Source organism: Helianthus annuus, chromosome 15, assembly GCF_002127325.2.
Source record: "Helianthus annuus cultivar XRQ/B chromosome 15, HanXRQr2.0-SUNRISE, whole genome shotgun sequence".
Lineage (NCBI taxonomy): Eukaryota > Viridiplantae > Streptophyta > Magnoliopsida > Asterales > Asteraceae > Helianthus > Helianthus annuus.
This window is the reverse complement of record NC_035447.2, coordinates 137,379,302-137,398,944: the sequence shown is the minus strand read 5'-3', so window position 1 is coordinate 137,398,944 and position 19,643 is coordinate 137,379,302. Positions and strand designations below refer to the sequence as shown.

Here is a 19,643-nt window from a genome sequence, read left to right as displayed (position 1 = left end):
ACCAGAAAGGATTGATAAAACTATTAGGTTTAGTAATGTTATATTCTAGCAGCGACAATTTACAAATGGGTACTCGTTAGTTTATCAGTGCTCTCATGGAAATGAGACACACGGTGTCTTACTATGACAGGATTGTTCACTGGTTGCTTTGGGATTGATTAAAAGCTGTAAATGCCTACAAGTCGTAGTTGCAACTTGCAAGAGGTTTCAAGCCCATAGTGTTGCCAATGTGTGAGGGTTAGCCACACGGGGTGTATATGCTGTGATGTGACATCCAAGCTTGTTGTAATCATTGAGGGCATGATGTTTATGCAACACCAGATTACTAATTCTAAGGGGAGCATCAATAGCGTGAAGGATAAATAAAGAAAGTAGGTATCAAGTTGGTTATGAAAAGTTCTGTGTGAAGGGTTTCTCTCTCATCTCACCTCGATCTTCTCTAAATTTCCCATCTCAATTGATTTTTTTAACTTCCCGTAATTTCCTATATGCTGAAGTATTAATGAAGCTTTTGATTTCACCCTAAATTGAACTGTTGGTTGAGTGTATTTGAATTTCAACCCATTACAGAAGAAGACATTGTGAAGATGTTTGAACCTGAATCACTTCATGAGGCCTAATTTTTTGCATAGTTACAAGAGGCTTTCAAAATCCAATTTTAAAATCCCAAACAATCTATATTTAGTTAGTCCCAACCCAACCCAACCCACAAGCCGGACTTTCAATAGTCATTATCCTCACATTTCTTGAATGATGGTCACTCGTATGAGTGGAAAATATATTTCGGATTAAAAAAAAACAAGCTCCAAAGTAAACAGAAGAAGCTCTTGAAAAAGCTCATATGAGATCTGATTTCGGTTTCATAACAGTACAAGATATACAGGTATATTAAAATAACAAATTTTTGGTCACAAAGGAGTGAGCTTTTCCCTTGAAAATTACCATTAAAGCCAGAAAATGGATCAGCGCACCAGCTTCGGGGCATACCTTCCGAATACCATCAACAACCTGGACGATATCAATAACAGGTTAAACAGTTTGGGTAGCTTGTTGATATATGTTAGAGCAAACCAGGAAGTTAAATATAAACTTAAAGCTACATTTTTTAAATAATTGTATAATTTTTTATTTATTAACAAGCCAAGCTCAAGCTTTAGACATAGAGCTCGAAACAAGCTACACTAAAGCTTGAGCTTAGGCTAAACTTGTAACTTTAAATACATCACGAAGACAACTTCTTTCATCAAAATAAGCAGATAGGCATAGTTTCTCATCCATTTAAAATAAGCACCCCTTTAGTAGTTTTTGTAGTGCATACCTATTGCAAGAGACACTGGATGGATATCATAACATTCTGCAATGGAAATGTATGCCTGCAGAATTTTGTTGGATCAGAAAGTAATGCAACATATTTGACCATCAACAAAAAAAGAAACTGATACGTATTTAACCACTAAATGTAACATACAAGCACAATATCATATAGTATGTAACATCAGATGTAACGTAATGTAATAAAAAGATTGGAATTACTTTAATAGCTTCTCTAATGGTGGGATTTGATAAGTTGTATCTGGATTCCCCTTCCGAATACCTGCCTCTGAAGAGATTCAAACGAGCATCGGCTGCACCACCATCAGGTAACAGATTGTGACACTCGAGGTTTTTCCGTACGATCACCTTGTAATATTTTTGTGTATATAAATATTATTAAATGAAAACGTGACCTTTGTGCATGATATGTGATGTATGTATGTATTATATATATATATAAGAGCCGAAACCACGACCCGAGACCATGACTCGCAACCGGGCGGTTGCGAGTGGGCCACTCGGTCTCGAGTGGGCCGATGAGCCGAAACCGGTTTGGGCCGAAACCCCAAGCCCAACCCGAAACATCCCCTTGTATATATATTCCACCTTTCCCCCACTTCTTCCATTTTACACACACAAACACTCCTCAAACTCTCTCTCTACTAGAAATCCTCAACAACACACCCCAATCCCTTCCTATTTTCGGTTCAAGCAAAGATCCCGGACAAGAAACTCGGTCAAGACTATCCCTCGGACATTCCATCTTCTCGGTTCTCTTTTCTTTGTTTTCGGCTCCTCCTTTCATAACCGGTTAGTGCTATCTTGTGTGTTATCTTTTGTGTATAAGATTATGTGGGTTAAATGAACTAGAAATGTTTGGTTAGTAGTTTTTGGTATGACTTTTAGGTTGATTTGTAAAAGTTTGACACCATGTGGTTACATGTTTAGAAATGGTAGTGTAGGAATGTTCATGCCAACCAAAACTATGTTCAAGATTATAAAAATGAATGCTTCATTGTTCTTGCAAAATGATGTTGTTAAATATGAGATTTCGGGTATATAATGCATGATTTCTTATTTTGCATCATGATCTTGTTGTAAATATGAAATTTTTGGTTCATAAATGTATGATTTTGTTAAGGTGAAAACCCTAGAAACTATGAACTTGATGAACTAGTTGAAGATGGTTTGAAGATTTAAAATGGCAAAGTTTGATCTATATGGTTTAATGGTCAAATGAGGAAAAGTGTTTGTAGAAATCTTATTGGTAGTTTCCTAATCTGGGTCTGAGTTTATGTGTACAATTTGGACTGTCCTTTCTGCATCATCACGTGTATATGAAAGTGACAGATTACGACTCGCAACGACAGCATTCCGACTCGAAACCGCACGGTTGCGACTCGCAACCAAAGCATGACAAGTCGAAACCACGTGATTGCGACTCGAGACTACGTCGGTTGCGACTCGCAACCACAGTATGATGACTCGAGACCACGGTTACGACTCGCAACCACAGCGTGACAAGCCGAAACCACCTGGTTGCGACTCGAGACCAGCCGGTTGCGAGTGGGCTGTTCATTTTGGTTACTGGGCCCATATGTGTTTAACTTGGACTATCTGTTGACTGGATTATGTGTTGCTGTTGACTGCTTAATTTCTTAGGCCGGCCCAGTAACCCACTGTTTACTTATATATGCTTGATACGTGCCTATATGTGTTTTACGTGAATGCTTGTACACCGAACCTGACCTATACCGGTAACCATGTTAGGACGTGGTGACCAACGTGATTGACAAGTAACCTAAACCTACCGAGCAACCCAAGGTGAGTTCACAACTTAGAAGCATGCGTCCCGGTGGTTTGGGACACGAGACTAACAACCCTATCCCCTGGTAAAAGGGGATACCATTTACATACCTTCCCTAGTTATTGGGAACAAAACTTACTTTTCCTTCCCGGGTATTGGGAAACCTTTTGGTTAATTACTGTTTATACGGATTGCAACTAACGGCACTAAACGAAACTCTATCACTCAAGTCCCTACTACAAATACCGATTAGTCGCCGGGTTAGGCGAACGGGTTATTAGTTGATAGCGCTATTTAGGTGTTTACCAGCCTCACACCGTGCCCTGGTTTGGGACGGGCGTGAACTAATGAACTCAGAAATCCGTCAATGATGATAGAACATTGACATCGGGGCATCCTGCGGATACGCAACGGTTACCTAGTGTTCGGTATTGGAAAAATAGTTTAGTCGCTAACTTTTGGGGTAGCTCCCCAGGGCATGTATAAACGGATAAATTAACCGGTGAAACAGGTTTTTTTGGAAATTAAAACTGGACAACTAGTGAACTCACTCAGCATTATTGTTGACCCCTTACTGCATGCTCTGCAGGTAACCAGTGACGAAGGAGCTTGCAGCTTGGGAACGTGTAGTGTCTGTTCACCCTTGTGTTGGGTGTTACCTTATTTTGAATCATGAACTTTGTTTTAAACTACCGTACTTATGCTTCCGCTACTTATTACTGTTTTGAACTTAAGACTTTAAACTCTGAACTTAATATTTGCTAAGCTTATGAATAGTAAGTATTACTTTTGTTATCAACTTAAGTTTTTGGTATAATTGGTGGCTGGATCCTGGTCAGTCACGCCCCCGAAGCGGGTGTTATCCGCAGGTGGATTTTGGGGGTGTGACAGATTGGTATCAGAGCCATTGGTTATAGAGAACTTGGTTTTAAAAAGGGGAAAATCTTTTTGGAGAAAACCAGACTATAACCCGTGACTCGCGACGACACTACACTCCAAGTGCAAGGCTCGACACATTTGACCTCATAGCTCGGACCAGTGTTTACTTGTTTGCTTTATGTTTCCTGTTATGATATACGTACTAGTGTGCCTAAACTAGATAGATACACCTCTCTTTTCTATCTCATTCTCGTTACACTACGGCATCACACTCATACTGTGTTTTCTGGTTATGAAGACAATGAGTGGACGTGGAAGGGGAAACATTAACATGACGCAGGCTCAGTTCACTAACCTGCTCAACACAGTGGCTGCGGCTTTTGCAGCTCACCCCACAGGTAAACTCGTTGTTTTAGGATGTATAGATCCTACCGCCACATCGACTTTTCGCCTCTAAACCTATACGTTTCGCTTCTCACCCTATAGGTCAGCATGCACCTGCGCAACCACCAGTGTGTACTTTCAAAACTTTCATGGATTGCAAGCCTCTCCCTTTCAACGGCACTGAGGGTGCCATAGGTCTCCTGCATTGGATTGAGAAAATTGAAGCTGTCTTTGCTGTTTGCGAGTGTCCCCCTGCAAATTGGGTGAAATTTGCTACTGCTACGCTTGAAGGGAGCGCGCTTTCTTGGTGGAAGGCGCAGATTCAGATGTTTGGATTGGAAACTGCAAATGCTACGGCATGGGAGGATTTCAAGGATATGATTAAGGATGAATACTGTCACCGGGATGACATCCACAAGCTTGAGAACGAGTATTATGAACTCAAGATGGTTGGGTCAGAGATTGAAACCTACACCAAGCTGTCTAATGATTATGCTGCTCTTTGCCCAAACATGTCACGACCAATGTACCGAAGGATCGAACTGTATATCAAGGGTTTGGCTCCAGAGATTCGAAGCCATGTCACTTCAGCCAACCACACCACCATTCAGCCAATTGTTCGACTTGCTCACAAACTTACTGATCAGGCTGTGGAAGAGGGCAGGTTGCCCAAAAGGATCAGTGCTACCGTCGGAACTTCTAGTGACAGCAAGCGTAAGTGGGAAGGAAGTCAAAGCAAGGATGCTAACCCCACTCAGGCCCCAGCACAGCAAAGGAAAACTGAAAACAACAAAGGCACTCAGCAACAGGGTGGCTACCGGGGAAGCTACCCAAAGTGCAACAAGTGTAACAGACACCACCATGGGGCGTGTAACAAGGGTCAGTGTCAGCGATGCCACAAGATGGGGCACGACGCCAAGGATTGTCGAAGTCAGTTCCCAGCTAGACAGAATCAGCAACAACCCCAACAGCAACAGCAGCAGGGAAACAACCGGGCATGTTTTAAGTGTGGAGCTGAGGGGCACTTTAAGAAGGATTGTCCTGAACTGAATCAGAACCGCAACAACAATCAAGGAGCTGGGAACAACAATCAGAACAACAATGCTGGGAATGGCGCTAGAGGAAGAGCATTCGTGATTGGAGCTGGTGAAGCAAGGAATGACCCCAATGTCGTGACGGGTAAGTTCCTACTCGATGATCGTTATGTTTCTGTGTTATTTGATTCCGGTGCCGATGCTAGTTATGTATCCCTACGTATTAGTAAGAAGCTTAAGCGTCCGCTTTCGTTACTAAGTTCTCCTCATATCGTTGAGTTAGCTAATGGTAGAAACATCGAGGCCTCACACGTTGTCAAGGGTTGCAAACTAGAGTTGTCTGGTCAGACATTTAGTATCGATCTTTTCCCTGTTACTCTTGGAAGCTTCGACGTCGTTATTGGTATGGATTGGTTATCCAAGCATCGTGCTGAGATCCTTTGTCAAGAGAAAGCAGTTCGTATTCCTCGCCGTTCTGGCAAACCCCTCATTGTACAAGGTAGCAAAAGTGGGGAAATCTCCGGCGTTATCTCCTTCTTGAAAGCCCAGAAGTGTTTACGAAAAGGGCACACCGCTATTTTAGCACTTGTCACCAACACGCAGGAAAAGGAAAAGAGGATTGAAGACTTTCCAGTAGTGCGTGACTACCCCGAGGTATTTCCTGAGGAACTACCTGGACTCCCTCCCCACCGTCAGGTCGAATTCCAAATCGAGCTAGCTCCCGGAGCAGCGCCTATAGCTCGTGCACCTTATCGACTAGCCCCCGCAGAATTAAAGGAACTCTCTACTCAACTACAGGAACTTTTGGATAAAGGATTTATCCGTCCTAGCTCATCACCCTGGGGAGCACCGGTACTCTTTGTTAAGAAGAAGGATGGCACGTTCCGAATGTGTATTGATTATCGTGAGTTGAATAAGGTTACCATCAAGAATCGTTACCCTCTCCCGCGAATCGACGATTTGTTTGATCAACTGCAAGGATCGAGCTACTATTCTAAGATTGATCTGCGATCAGGCTACCATCAGTTAAGGGTCCGTAACGAAGATATTTCCAAAACTGCATTCAGAACTCGTTATGGCCATTATGAATTCCTCGTTATGCCCTTCGGAATGACCAACGCCCCTGCAGTGTTCATGGATCTTATGAACCGAGTATGCAAACCCTACCTCGACAAGTTCGTGATCGTGTTTATAGACGACATCCTGATCTACTCGAAAAGTCAGGAAGAGCATGAACAGCACCTACGCCTTATCCTCGAACTCCTTCGCAATGAGCAACTGTATGCCAAGTTCTCGAAATGCGACTTCTGGCTTCGAGAAGTCCATTTCCTTGGGCACGTGGTTAACAAGGATGGAATCCACGTCGACCCAGCTAAGATCGACTCTATAAAGAATTGGCCTACCCCTAAGACTCCGACTGAAGTTCGCCAATTCTTGGGATTGGCAGGTTACTACCGCAGATTCATTCAAGGATTCTCAAAGATCGCTCAACCCCTCACTACACTCACTCAAAAGGGTGTCACCTACAAGTGGAATGAAGCACAGGAATCTGCTTTTCAGAGGCTTAAGGATAACCTCTGCAGTGCTCCTATTCTCTCGTTACCTGAAGGAACGGATGACTTTGTGGTTTACTGTGATGCGTCTATTCATGGACTCGGTTGTGTGTTGATGCAACGCGAGAAAGTTATTGCTTACGCCTCTCGACAACTTAAGACACATGAAAGGAACTACACAACACACGACTTGGAGCTAGGAGCAGTGATATTTGCGCTTAAGATATGGAGACATTACCTGTACGGTACCAAGTGCACCATTTACACCGATCATAGGAGTCTCGAGCATATCTTCAAGCAGAAGGAATTAAACATGCGGCAACGCCGATGGGTTGAACTTTTGAATGATTATGAGTGCGCCATCAAGTATCATCCGGGCAAGGCAAATGTTGTGGCGGACGCCCTCAGCCGGAAAGACACTGTACCAAAGCGCGTGCGAGCATTACAACTTACCATCCAGTCTAGTCTCCCTACCCAGATTCGAAATGCTCAGATTGAAGCTCTGAAACCGGAAAACATCAGGGCTGAGTCCCTGCGAGGATCGAGGCAGCAACTAGAACAGAAAGAGGACGGCGCCTACTATGTGGCAGGGCGCATTTGGGTCCCACTTTACGGAGATCTACGAGAGCTTGTAATGGACGAAGCCCATAAGTCCCGTTACTCAGTACATCCTGGTGCAGATAAGATGTACCACGACTTAAGAACCACATACTGGTGGCCTGGCATGAAAGCCCACATAGCAGCCTACGTTGGCAAATGCTTGACCTGCGCAAGAGTCAAGATCGAGTATCAGAAACCAGCAGGCCTACTACAGCAGCCCGAAATCCCGAAATGGAAATGGGAGCAAATTTCCATGGATTTTGTTACAGGGCTACCTAGATCTCAACGCGGGAATGACACTATTTGGGTGATAGTAGATCGATTGACTAAGTCTGCACACTTTCTGGCCATTAAGGAAACAGACAAGTTTTCTACCTTGGCAGAAATCTATTTGAAGGAAGTAGTCTCCAGGCACGGGGTGCCAACTTCTATTATTTCCGACCGAGACGCTCGTTTTACTTCCGAATTGTGGCAAGCTATGCACAAATCCTTTGGCTCACGTTTGGACATGAGCACCGCTTATCACCCGCAAACGGATGGGCAGTCTGAACGCACCATCCAAACCCTGGAAGACATGCTTAGAGCATGTGTGATCGATTTTGGCAAGAACTGGGAGAAGCATCTGCCGCTGGTGGAATTCTCCTACAACAACAGCTATCACACTAGTATTCAGGCGGCACCTTTTGAGGCATTGTACGGTCGTAAATGCCGATCACCTCTCTGCTGGGCGGAAATAGGTGACAGTCAACTCACAGGCCCAGAACTAGTGGTAGATACAACGGAAAAGATTTCCCAGATCAGGCAACGCATGGCGGCAGCTCGTGACCGTCAGAAAAGCTACGCTGACAAGCGTAAGAGACCGTTAGAATTCCAGGTCGGGGACCGGGTTCTACTTAAAGTCTCACCCTGGAAGGGTGTGGTTCGTTTCGGTAAACGAGGCAAGCTGAATCCACGGTATGTTGGACCATTCGAAATTACCGAGAAAATCGGTAAGGTTGCTTATAGATTAAACCTGCCTGCAGAGCTGAGTGCAGTGCACAACGTTTTTCACGTATCTAACCTGAAGAAGTGTTTGTCGGATGAAACACTTGTGATTCCTTTTAAGGAACTGACGATTGATGAACAGCTACACTTTACTGAGGAACCGATTGAGATCGCGGATCGAGAAATCAAAACCCTCAAACGTAGCCAGATACCCCTTGTGCGAGTTCGTTGGAACTCACGGCGCGGCCCAGAGTTTACCTGGGAGCGGGAGGACCAGATGAAGTCCAAGTATCCCCAGTTATTCCCTAACGAAAACCCCAGCACTGAAGCTACAACCGAATTTCGGGACGAAATTCCAAACTAACGGGGGGATGATGTGACATCCCGTTGAAACACGCTAGCTTGGCAGTGGCTGCTTCAACTTTCGGGACGAAAGTTCTTAAAACTTGGGGATAATGTGACACTCGAGGTTTTTCCGTACGATCACCTTGTAATATTTTTGTGTATATAAATATTATTAAATGAAAACGTGACCTTTGTGCATGATATGTGATGTATGTATGTATTATATATATATATAAGAGCCGAAACCACGACCCGAGACCATGACTCGCAACCGGGCGGTTGCGAGTGGGCCACTCGGTCTCGAGTGGGCCGATGAGCCGAAACCGGTTTGGGCCGAAACCCCAAGCCCAACCCGAAACATCCCCTTGTATATATATTCCACCTTTCCCCCACTTCTTCCATTTTACACACACAAACACTCCTCAAACTCTCTCTCTACTAGAAATCCTCAACAACACACCCCAATCCCTTCCTATTTTCGGTTCAAGCAAAGATCCCGGACAAGAAACTCGGTCAAGACTATCCCTCGGACATTCCATCTTCTCGGTTCTCTTTTCTTTGTTTTCGGCTCCTCCTTTCATAACCGGTTAGTGCTATCTTGTGTGTTATCTTTTGTGTATAAGATTATGTGGGTTAAATGAACTAGAAATGTTTGGTTAGTAGTTTTTGGTATGACTTTTAGGTTGATTTGTAAAAGTTTGACACCATGTGGTTACATGTTTAGAAATGGTAGTGTAGGAATGTTCATGCCAACCAAAACTATGTTCAAGATTATAAAAATGAATGCTTCATTGTTCTTGCAAAATGATGTTGTTAAATATGAGATTTCGGGTATATAATGCATGATTTCTTATTTTGCATCATGATCTTGTTGTAAATATGAAATTTTTGGTTCATAAATGTATGATTTTGTTAAGGTGAAAACCCTAGAAACTATGAACTTGATGAACTAGTTGAAGATGGTTTGAAGATTTAAAATGGCAAAGTTTGATCTATATGGTTTAATGGTCAAATGAGGAAAAGTGTTTGTAGAAATCTTATTGGTAGTTTCCTAATCTGGGTCTGAGTTTATGTGTACAATTTGGACTGTCCTTTCTGCATCATCACGTGTATATGAAAGTGACAGATTACGACTCGCAACGACAGCATTCCGACTCGAAACCGCACGGTTGCGACTCGCAACCAAAGCATGACAAGTCGAAACCACGTGATTGCGACTCGAGACTACGTCGGTTGCGACTCGCAACCACAGTATGATGACTCGAGACCACGGTTACGACTCGCAACCACAGCGTGACAAGCCGAAACCACCTGGTTGCGACTCGAGACCAGCCGGTTGCGAGTGGGCTGTTCATTTTGGTTACTGGGCCCATATGTGTTTAACTTGGACTATCTGTTGACTGGATTATGTGTTGCTGTTGACTGCTTAATTTCTTAGGCCGGCCCAGTAACCCACTGTTTACTTATATATGCTTGATACGTGCCTATATGTGTTTTACGTGAATGCTTGTACACCGAACCTGACCTATACCGGTAACCATGTTAGGACGTGGTGACCAACGTGATTGACAAGTAACCTAAACCTACCGAGCAACCCAAGGTGAGTTCACAACTTAGAAGCATGCGTCCCGGTGGTTTGGGACACGAGACTAACAACCCTATCCCCTGGTAAAAGGGGATACCATTTACATACCTTCCCTAGTTATTGGGAACAAAACTTACTTTTCCTTCCCGGGTATTGGGAAACCTTTTGGTTAATTACTGTTTATACGGATTGCAACTAACGGCACTAAACGAAACTCTATCACTCAAGTCCCTACTACAAATACCGATTAGTCGCCGGGTTAGGCGAACGGGTTATTAGTTGATAGCGCTATTTAGGTGTTTACCAGCCTCACACCGTGCCCTGGTTTGGGACGGGCGTGAACTAATGAACTCAGAAATCCGTCAATGATGATAGAACATTGACATCGGGGCATCCTGCGGATACGCAACGGTTACCTAGTGTTCGGTATTGGAAAAATAGTTTAGTCGCTAACTTTTGGGGTAGCTCCCCAGGGCATGTATAAACGGATAAATTAACCGGTGAAACAGGTTTTTTTGGAAATTAAAACTGGACAACTAGTGAACTCACTCAGCATTATTGTTGACCCCTTACTGCATGCTCTGCAGGTAACCAGTGACGAAGGAGCTTGCAGCTTGGGAACGTGTAGTGTCTGTTCACCCTTGTGTTGGGTGTTACCTTATTTTGAATCATGAACTTTGTTTTAAACTACCGTACTTATGCTTCCGCTACTTATTACTGTTTTGAACTTAAGACTTTAAACTCTGAACTTAATATTTGCTAAGCTTATGAATAGTAAGTATTACTTTTGTTATCAACTTAAGTTTTTGGTATAATTGGTGGCTGGATCCTGGTCAGTCACGCCCCCGAAGCGGGTGTTATCCGCAGGTGGATTTTGGGGGTGTGACACAGATACTTTCCCGAAAGCAAACCCATTGCCAGAGGGCTATAAGCCAACAATTTTACCCTGTAACTGACCCGTTGTCAAATAAATCGACCAAAATGAACCCGTTGTATGACTTCAGTAAACCCAAGTCAACCTATTCATTGAAGAATGGGCCACGATTGTCACCCCTATATTTACAGTATGCAAACATACCTCTCCAAGTGACGACATTTTGCCAATCCCGAATCAAAATTTCGACAGAGCACATTGTATGAATTCTACAATATATAAATGATAGATGATTAATTGAGAAAGAAAACACATTTTCTTTAAATATTATAACTATGCGCAAAAAAAAGATACCGGCATGATTTAGGCAGGTATACAACCTTTTTTATTGGTCTGATTTGGAATGGAAATTTATTCCAAGTCATTTGTATTTATTTGGCAAGTGTTATCAAACAAAGCCCACACACCTTAAAGAAAACTGACCTGAGGGAAAAGGGATTCGGTCTGACCATAACAATCCACCAAATAGCGCAAGAGAGAACGCAAGAGGCGAAGAGCTGATCTCATTTTCTACTTCGAACCCGAATAAGCAACAAAGGGTATCCGAAAGCGTGACGCCCCTTCGCCTCAAAGCCGTTTGGACTGGGGTTCTGTCCGCGAAGACAGTCAAAAGTGGATGAAAATTTGAAAATAACCAAGTCAGCAGAAAGGCAGAACAGTCAACTGTCTTGTTCATGGTGAAAAACGGTAAGTTAACATATTACATACCTGTATCAGAGGTGTACCTGCAACTGCACGAGAACATTCCGGAATTTTGTACGCTGGTGCAGAATACACAATACCCTTATCACTACACAAAAATTAATAATAGTAATAATGAATCATCTCAAGTTGACAATTAGTTTAATCGTAATTCGTAAAAAGTAAAAGATGTGAAAAGCTATGTGAAAAGCACCTGAAATAGAGAACACGATCAACTCTTCGCCTCTTGCAAAAGCAAAAAACAAAAGATACGCACAAAAAAACATTTTATGACGTTTAACTGAAAAAAAAACACAATTATAAAACAACTCACCCAACCATGTTGCAGCAATGAAACGATATACATTATTCAGAACAGTGGCCGGATCAGACCCCCCTTTTAAGCTGAAATGTTTGAATGAAAAAGGTTAAATCAGTAAAAGAAAACGAAAAATCAGCACAGTATCAATAGATCTCCGAAAGCAATAAAGATTAAAGCGAAAACTTCACGATAAAATTACCTCAATGACTATTCGCATTCCAGATCGATCACTCTCGTCACGGATATCACTTATGCCTTCCAAAGTCTTTAACAAAAGATAAAAAGTATACATTCAGGTTATAAACTTATAATGGAACATAAAATGATATAGCATGAATAAAAACATAAATGGGTATAAAAAAAGAAGATACCTTGTTCTGAATTAGCTCGGCATTTTTCATAACAAGAGAGGATTTGTTGGTCTGAAAAGGAATCTGTTGCATATACAAAACAGAAATCCATAACAAGTTAATCCAGCATGGTGTATGAACTCACGTAATAAGAATTTTAAATCCTATAAACTCGGATAAATAGTCATGAAAAGTGACCTCTTTTACTACAATTGCTGCACTCTTTGTTTTAGAATCAGATATTTCGTTAGGTAAGTGTTCATGAACAGTTCGTGAACAAATATATGTTTGTTCGGTTCGTTTGCAGCTCTAAATGGCATTTTATATGAATGGTTAAAAATGAAAAAACAGGTTGCCAGTTGGTAAAAGATGAAAGCATGTTGCTTGATTGGTAGCAAAATGTGAACACTTTACAATTACTGAATTTTCATCATACGCTACAATTACTTATAACTTTCATAGCATGTTACATACATACTGATTTCAAACAGCCGACCCTATTCATGTAAGAGCATAACAAAGTATGTATAATCTTTACCTTGTATCAGCCTTCATTGATAACTTAGCATGCTTCCGGGCCAAAGCTAGTCTATTCTTTTGAGGGTTTTCATTCTCCTTCATATTATCTTCAGAGTTTTCGTTAGTGTTCAGGAATTCTAAAACACTATCTATAACTGATTTTGCTTCCTCAAAATGCTTGTCAGGGTTTTGTAATACCTTAAACAGAGAACAACATTTAACTCAAACTGAACAGATTTTAAAGTACTACAACAGATTTGCTATCTATTTCACAGACCCATGTCAAATACTCTTTCACCAAATGGCAATTTATGACTTTCATCTTTTTAAACGTAATAGCATTTAACTAAAACTGTACAGATCTGAAAGTATTATAACAGATCTGAATCTATTTCACAGATCCATATCAAATACATATCGTTGAAGAACACCACACATATTTGAAACTATTTCACAGATGCACGACCACTATATTTGAAGAACACAACACAAATCTGAAATGTCAAATAACAAACAAAAATGTCCATATGGTTAAAAACAACATACCGAGAAGTTGAACCCAGTAGAGTAGATCTAATGTCGGAATCGCTGGAGAAAAAAACCCTAAAATTTTGCTAATAAGGTTACAAAGACGGTACCGAGAAGTCGAATCGATCTTGTGTCACTATGCCGGAAAATACATCGCCGTCTGGTGAAAGAAAACCCTACGATTTCACATATCCGTGTCAAGTTACAAAAACAAAATGCCGCAGATCTAAAAGTTTCAACAACAAATCTAACCTTAGGGTTGTCGAGTGGTCGGAATGGCCAACTTAACCAGATAACCACCATCAATAGTAGCCGAAGATAGGAAAATCTGAACCAATCTGGTGATATCTTCATCAAACGCTTAATCGCCGCAACAGAGAGAGAGACGGAGATGGATAGGAATGAGATGAATATGTGAAACCCTAAATTGTGTGTCGCAGTGTTTAGTTTAGGGGAAAGGGTACAAGTGGAAAGTGAAGTTTTCTGGTGCTTAAAAAACTTGTACATCATGCTTTAGGAATGTTTTAAGGAAATTTCAATGACCTTAAGAAGTCCTTTGGATATGTATATTATATATAGTATAGATATATATATATATATATATATATATATATATATATATATATATATATATATATATATATATAGAGGCCAGTTAACGTACAATACCGCTTAACGTACATCATGTACGACAGATAATTACGCACATTATAAACTAAAAAACCCAAATCACGCATGATGAAAACATTAATCACACACGTTATACACATAATCACGCACGTTGTCGTACGTGATGTACGTTAAGCCGTATTGTATCTTACACTTTTCCTATATATATATATATATATATATATATATATATATATATATATATATATATATATATATATATATATATTGTGGCAGCCCTCTGACTTATAAAATAGAGATAGTGGCCTCGACCCACTCACAGAAAATAGCGGCGAATTTTACTTCGTTCACTGGCGCCCCACTCTGCTCAACTAGCTGGTTATTTAATTATTACTCTTTTCCGCTCCATTTGGACAAGGACATGGCCCAACACAAAATAATATAATATAATACTAAAATTAAATAAAAACAAATAAAACTTATACAAAAATTATACACTTTACACGGGACAATATGTGTATTTAACCCCACATCAAGTATATTGACAATCTAAGTGAATCGTTTAGAACTTAAAGTTTATAAAGATCAACGGTGCTAGTGATGTGTCATAAACTAATATGATCCTCTGATGCAAACTCAATCAAAAATATGTTTGTGAATATTTTTTTATTGCATTTCTTTACAAAAAAATCCAAAAAGATTTTGGGTGTGTTTTAGCATAAACTTTGTAAAATACAAAAAGATTTTGTTTCACTTTATGTTTCGACAACCGAAGTTGGAAAGTTAAGTTTCAAAATTTAGGTATGCTGAACATGTCTCAGAAAATAAAGAAGTTCATTAATTTGAAACTTGAGGTTTTTTAATTGTAAAAACCAAAAACAGTTTGTAAATCTCCAAGGTCATTAATTTGGACTTGGTAGATAATCTGGTAAACCCTCACAGATACAAATCTGAAGAAGGTTTAGGAAATTGGATGCTTTGAATGTCAAATATATAGTTATTTGATAGGGGGAGTAGGAACTGGGTAATCCTGGAAAATATTTGTGCTTAGAGCCAGTCTACAATCCTGAATGATCTTAACTACTTTTAACTATTAAATGATTTGTGTTAAGAGCTAGGTTTCTAATCCTGGAAATCTCAAATAAGTTTTAATTGTCAAATAAATTTGGTGAGAGCCATGTGTTTGATTCTGAAATTGTCAAATTTTCTTACGAGTGGTTTGAATTGTGAAAAGTTTCAGAGAGCCAGGTTACGATCTGGAAACTTGAAGCAAGGGGGCCTGGAGAGAGAGTCTGATGAAAGGGGGAGCTGATGAATCATGAAGCAAATCCAAGGGGAGTCTATTAAAGCAAAGGGGAGTCTGTGGTGCTGAATTTGTCAAAAAATTCTGAAAGACTTGGAGTGTTGATAAAGACAAGCTATAAGATTGACTGCAGCAATATCCAAGGGGGAGTCTGTGAGTGCACATGTTTATCGCTTGCATCAATCACGTATCGTAGCTATGCAAATAGGATAGGACAAGGTGGAACAATGTTTAGAATACATCATGCAGGTTCACACGGATGAAGGATGTAGGTCCGCACGGACCAAGTGCGCCTGATTAGGGTTTGGTTGCATATAGTTGTTGGTTCGCCATGTTGTTCATCCGTGAATATGTTTAGTGCGGATCAAGAGTTAGTATAAATAGGATGTTAGTCTTGTTCATTTGAAACTTGGAGAACTAGAGTGGGGAAACTCTGTTCGTTTGTTTTCGTGGTATTGTACTGATTATCAATCAATAGAAAACAATTTATAATTATCTTATTCTTGTCTGATCCACTCTCGTACTTGGATTCTGCACAAGATACGAGATCTACGCAGTCAACGGTGTATCAGAATCGATGCTAACACGAACTCACACAAACATTCTCTGCATGGCGTTTATACAGACATTGTTTTTGGCGTTTTTCAGGTAATGTACCGTAAGTGTGATTGCATCTGCAGTTGATCTTGCAGGCATTTTGAGCAGTTTGGTTTGCTGTGTAGACATATATTTTATGTTTTGAGAAGTTTGGATATTAAGGAATTTCCAAAACAATACATTTTGAATAGATGGCGTAAAGAGGCTTCCCCAAATTGCTCTTCCGAATATCAATGAATCGTGAATATATAACCAAGCTTGATCCCGATGTGCAAAGTATGATGCGAGAAATTATTTTTGCAACGGAATATACTTTGAACCGTTTATCTGGTAATAAGGAGGAGCTAGCCTTATACAAGGATCATGTTCAATCTTAGATGAAGAAGGTTCAAGATATGCATGCTCCTCCTCCTCCTCCTCCTAGTACTAGGGTTAGATTTGCGGAGATAACCGGTCAATATAAAAACGATAAGAATCCGATAAGAGTCCCTGTTGGGTATAAGTCGAAAGCTTCTGGATCTCGAAAGCGTCTGAAATCCAAACATGAGGTAGCAATTGAAAAAATGAAATCAAAATCGAAATCTTGGGCCAAAGAAAGACAGTGTCAAAATTGTAAAGGTTACGGACACTATGCATCGACATGCAAAATGGCCGTAATTAAAAGAAAATCGACACGTTCTTCGACAGCAAACAAAGAGTAGTTTGGCGTTTTTTGTATTTTTTTATTTTTTATTTTTCTAGAACACACACACATTGTGTAACAACCCGACTTTTCGGATCGTTACCTATAACTGTCATTTCTTTTGTAAACGCTTGTACTCTTGGGATTCGATTTACTCCATGGGTTTAAACTATATTTACAATGCACTTTTAAACGCATATTACAACGCTTATTCAAAACGCAGACATCGCATTTAAAATGCCATTTATAAAAACGCTTACTATTTACACGCATTTTATCGCATGTTACATCGCTTGTTTAGACTAAACGCTATCGCAATGCAAACTCAATGCAGACTCGAAACGCGGATTTACTTATGTTATGTGTGTTATTTGTGTGATTATTTGTTTGATTGTTATGTGGTTATCAACGCAACGCTGACACTCTCAAACGCTCACTCGCAACTCGATTAAATGCAAAGCAACGCTAAACAAACGAACCAAAGTTGGAAAACTAACAAACACAACTCGGTCGTCCGAATGGATATCCGTTCGAATGGGCATCCGACCGGATGACCATCCGCTCGGATGGCCATCCGCTCGGATGGCCATCCGCTCGGATGGCCATCCGCTGAACGCTGCTCGCACAACCGACTTAACCCTCTGCTCTCGCTCTATAAATACCGCCGTACACTCTCATTCTCTGATGTTGACACTTCCATCCGCTCACACGCTCTCAGTCTCTTTCAATCGCGAATCGAGGCTTTTCTGTAAGCCTTTCACCTTAAATCTTCTCCAATCTTCATCTCTAATCACTTCTACATTACCTTCTTCATCAAAAATCACACACAAACACTAACTTTTCTTCGAAATCGACTGATTTGGACCTTTTGAAAGTGGTTTCCACTCGTTTTGCTTAGGCAAAACTGTTGTGGAACATCATTTGATCGAGAATGGTTCTAGATCTAAAGGATTTCACACTTTTAAACTTATTCACAACAAGATTTCAACACGTTTTCATCTGTTTTCTACTTTTCTTCACTTTTCTACTCAAAACTGATGGAATCTGGACTCGATCAGACTCTTGACTCGTTCCTTAGTCGAGAGCCGGCTTGAAAATGGATTTCCACCGAAGAGATGGACCGATTAACGAGTTAGACATGAAACTTCATCAAGAACAGTGAGTTTGTTCGAATGGGCTGAGACCATCCGACCGAATAAACTGGACTTGGTACGTTTCCGTTATTTGACACGTCGTCACGCCGTCTCCGTTAACTCAAAACTTTTACTTAGAAAACTTTACGAAATTTCAACCACAGGCCATCCGCTCGAATGGCCATCCGTCCGGATAACCATCCGATCAGGTGACCTGACCCTCATAATTTCCATTGTTTAAACAATTTAACTAAACTTCGAATTTTAACAATTCACAAACAAACGCACTCTATTCGAATGGCCATCCGTCCGGATGGCCATCCGTCCGGATGACCATCCGCTCGGATGGAACCCATCCGCTCGGATCACCAGTCGAACACTTAACCCACTCGACACGCTGTTTACACTCTGCTCAAGACTTATACTTCTGTACACAGGCTGACTCAACGCGCTCCCTTCAATCCAATCCATATTGTGTTTACTAGCTAAACACACAGTGAGTATACTCGAACCCATTTTCGTTTAACGCACTTTTGGGTGTTACATACGTTCTATATCAAAACAGAACACATAGCGCAAACACTTTATGAACGCTAACCGCTCCCGCATGCCATACGTGTACTTGAATGCTTGTACTATGCTATACAGTGTTACACTAGACCGCCTCTAGCAATGATAGTGTGACAACTCGAACTTTAGACTTACTTTGTGTAACGACACGTGTTTATGAGAACGTTATTAATTGAATAACTATGTGATTATGTTATTATGTGCATGGTGCTATATGTTATGTGATTGTATTTATGTATGTTAAACGAGCCCAAACCGCACAACTTGATCCGATCGCACAACACTATACGCGAGCGCACAAGTCATTTGGGCCACACCTTGTACGCGGACCCATTAGGCAGCCGATTAGGGCTCGGCCCACTCCCCACTCGCAAACACAAAACCAAGTGTAGGGATTTGATTTCATTGTTTTGCAAAACACATTAACACACACAAACCCTACTTGCTCTCTATCTCTCTCTCTCGTTTTGCTTGGAAACCCGACGACACTCATTCAACCGATTCCTACATCTCGGTTAGTGTTTGTATTGTTTTGCTTATTGTATGATTACATGCTTAGACTTGAATGATTAGGGTTGATGATTTGATGAACTATATGATCTAAGTATGTATGTTCTTGTAAATCGACTATCATGAATTGATTTTATGTGATGATGATGTTATGATCTTAACGTAGAATCGGATGTATGAATATATATTCGGCTGTGATGTAATTACGTGTTAATCGGCTCACATGTATGGTTAATGTTCACAAGAATCGGATGGTATGATATAAATCAAATGGTAATCGTTGATGCATGAAAAACCAGTCGATGTGCTATATGTTCCGGGTTGACTGTGATGATGCATGTTCATGTAAATTGTTATGTTTTTAAGTGATGATCATGTATGTTCCGGCTAGGGTTCATA

General features: G+C 40.8%; 2 long non-coding RNA genes across 3 annotated transcripts; both read right to left on the bottom strand.

Moving 5' to 3' along the window:
- Positions 1–811: 811 nt before the first annotated feature.
- LOC110912691 lies at positions 812–1,639 on the bottom strand. Its single transcript, XR_002578121.2, has 3 exons — positions 1,534–1,639; positions 1,319–1,373; positions 812–1,008 (listed from the first exon to the last, which is right to left on the bottom strand). It is a non-coding gene; the product is annotated as an uncharacterized LOC110912691 (long non-coding RNA).
- A 9,733-nt stretch (positions 1,640–11,372) lies between these two features.
- Positions 11,373–14,224, bottom strand: LOC110912690. 2 transcript variants are annotated; one of them, XR_002578110.2, is made up of 10 exons: positions 14,072–14,224; positions 13,838–13,995; positions 13,311–13,489; positions 12,794–12,856; positions 12,622–12,687; positions 12,315–12,505; positions 12,128–12,209; positions 11,843–12,009; positions 11,564–11,628; positions 11,373–11,431 (listed from the first exon to the last, which is right to left on the bottom strand). It is a non-coding gene; the product is annotated as an uncharacterized LOC110912690 (long non-coding RNA). The 2 variants fall into 2 exon arrangements; XR_002578111.2 differs by having other exon boundaries at positions 12,435–12,505.
- Between the last annotated feature and the right edge of the window lie 5,419 nt (positions 14,225–19,643).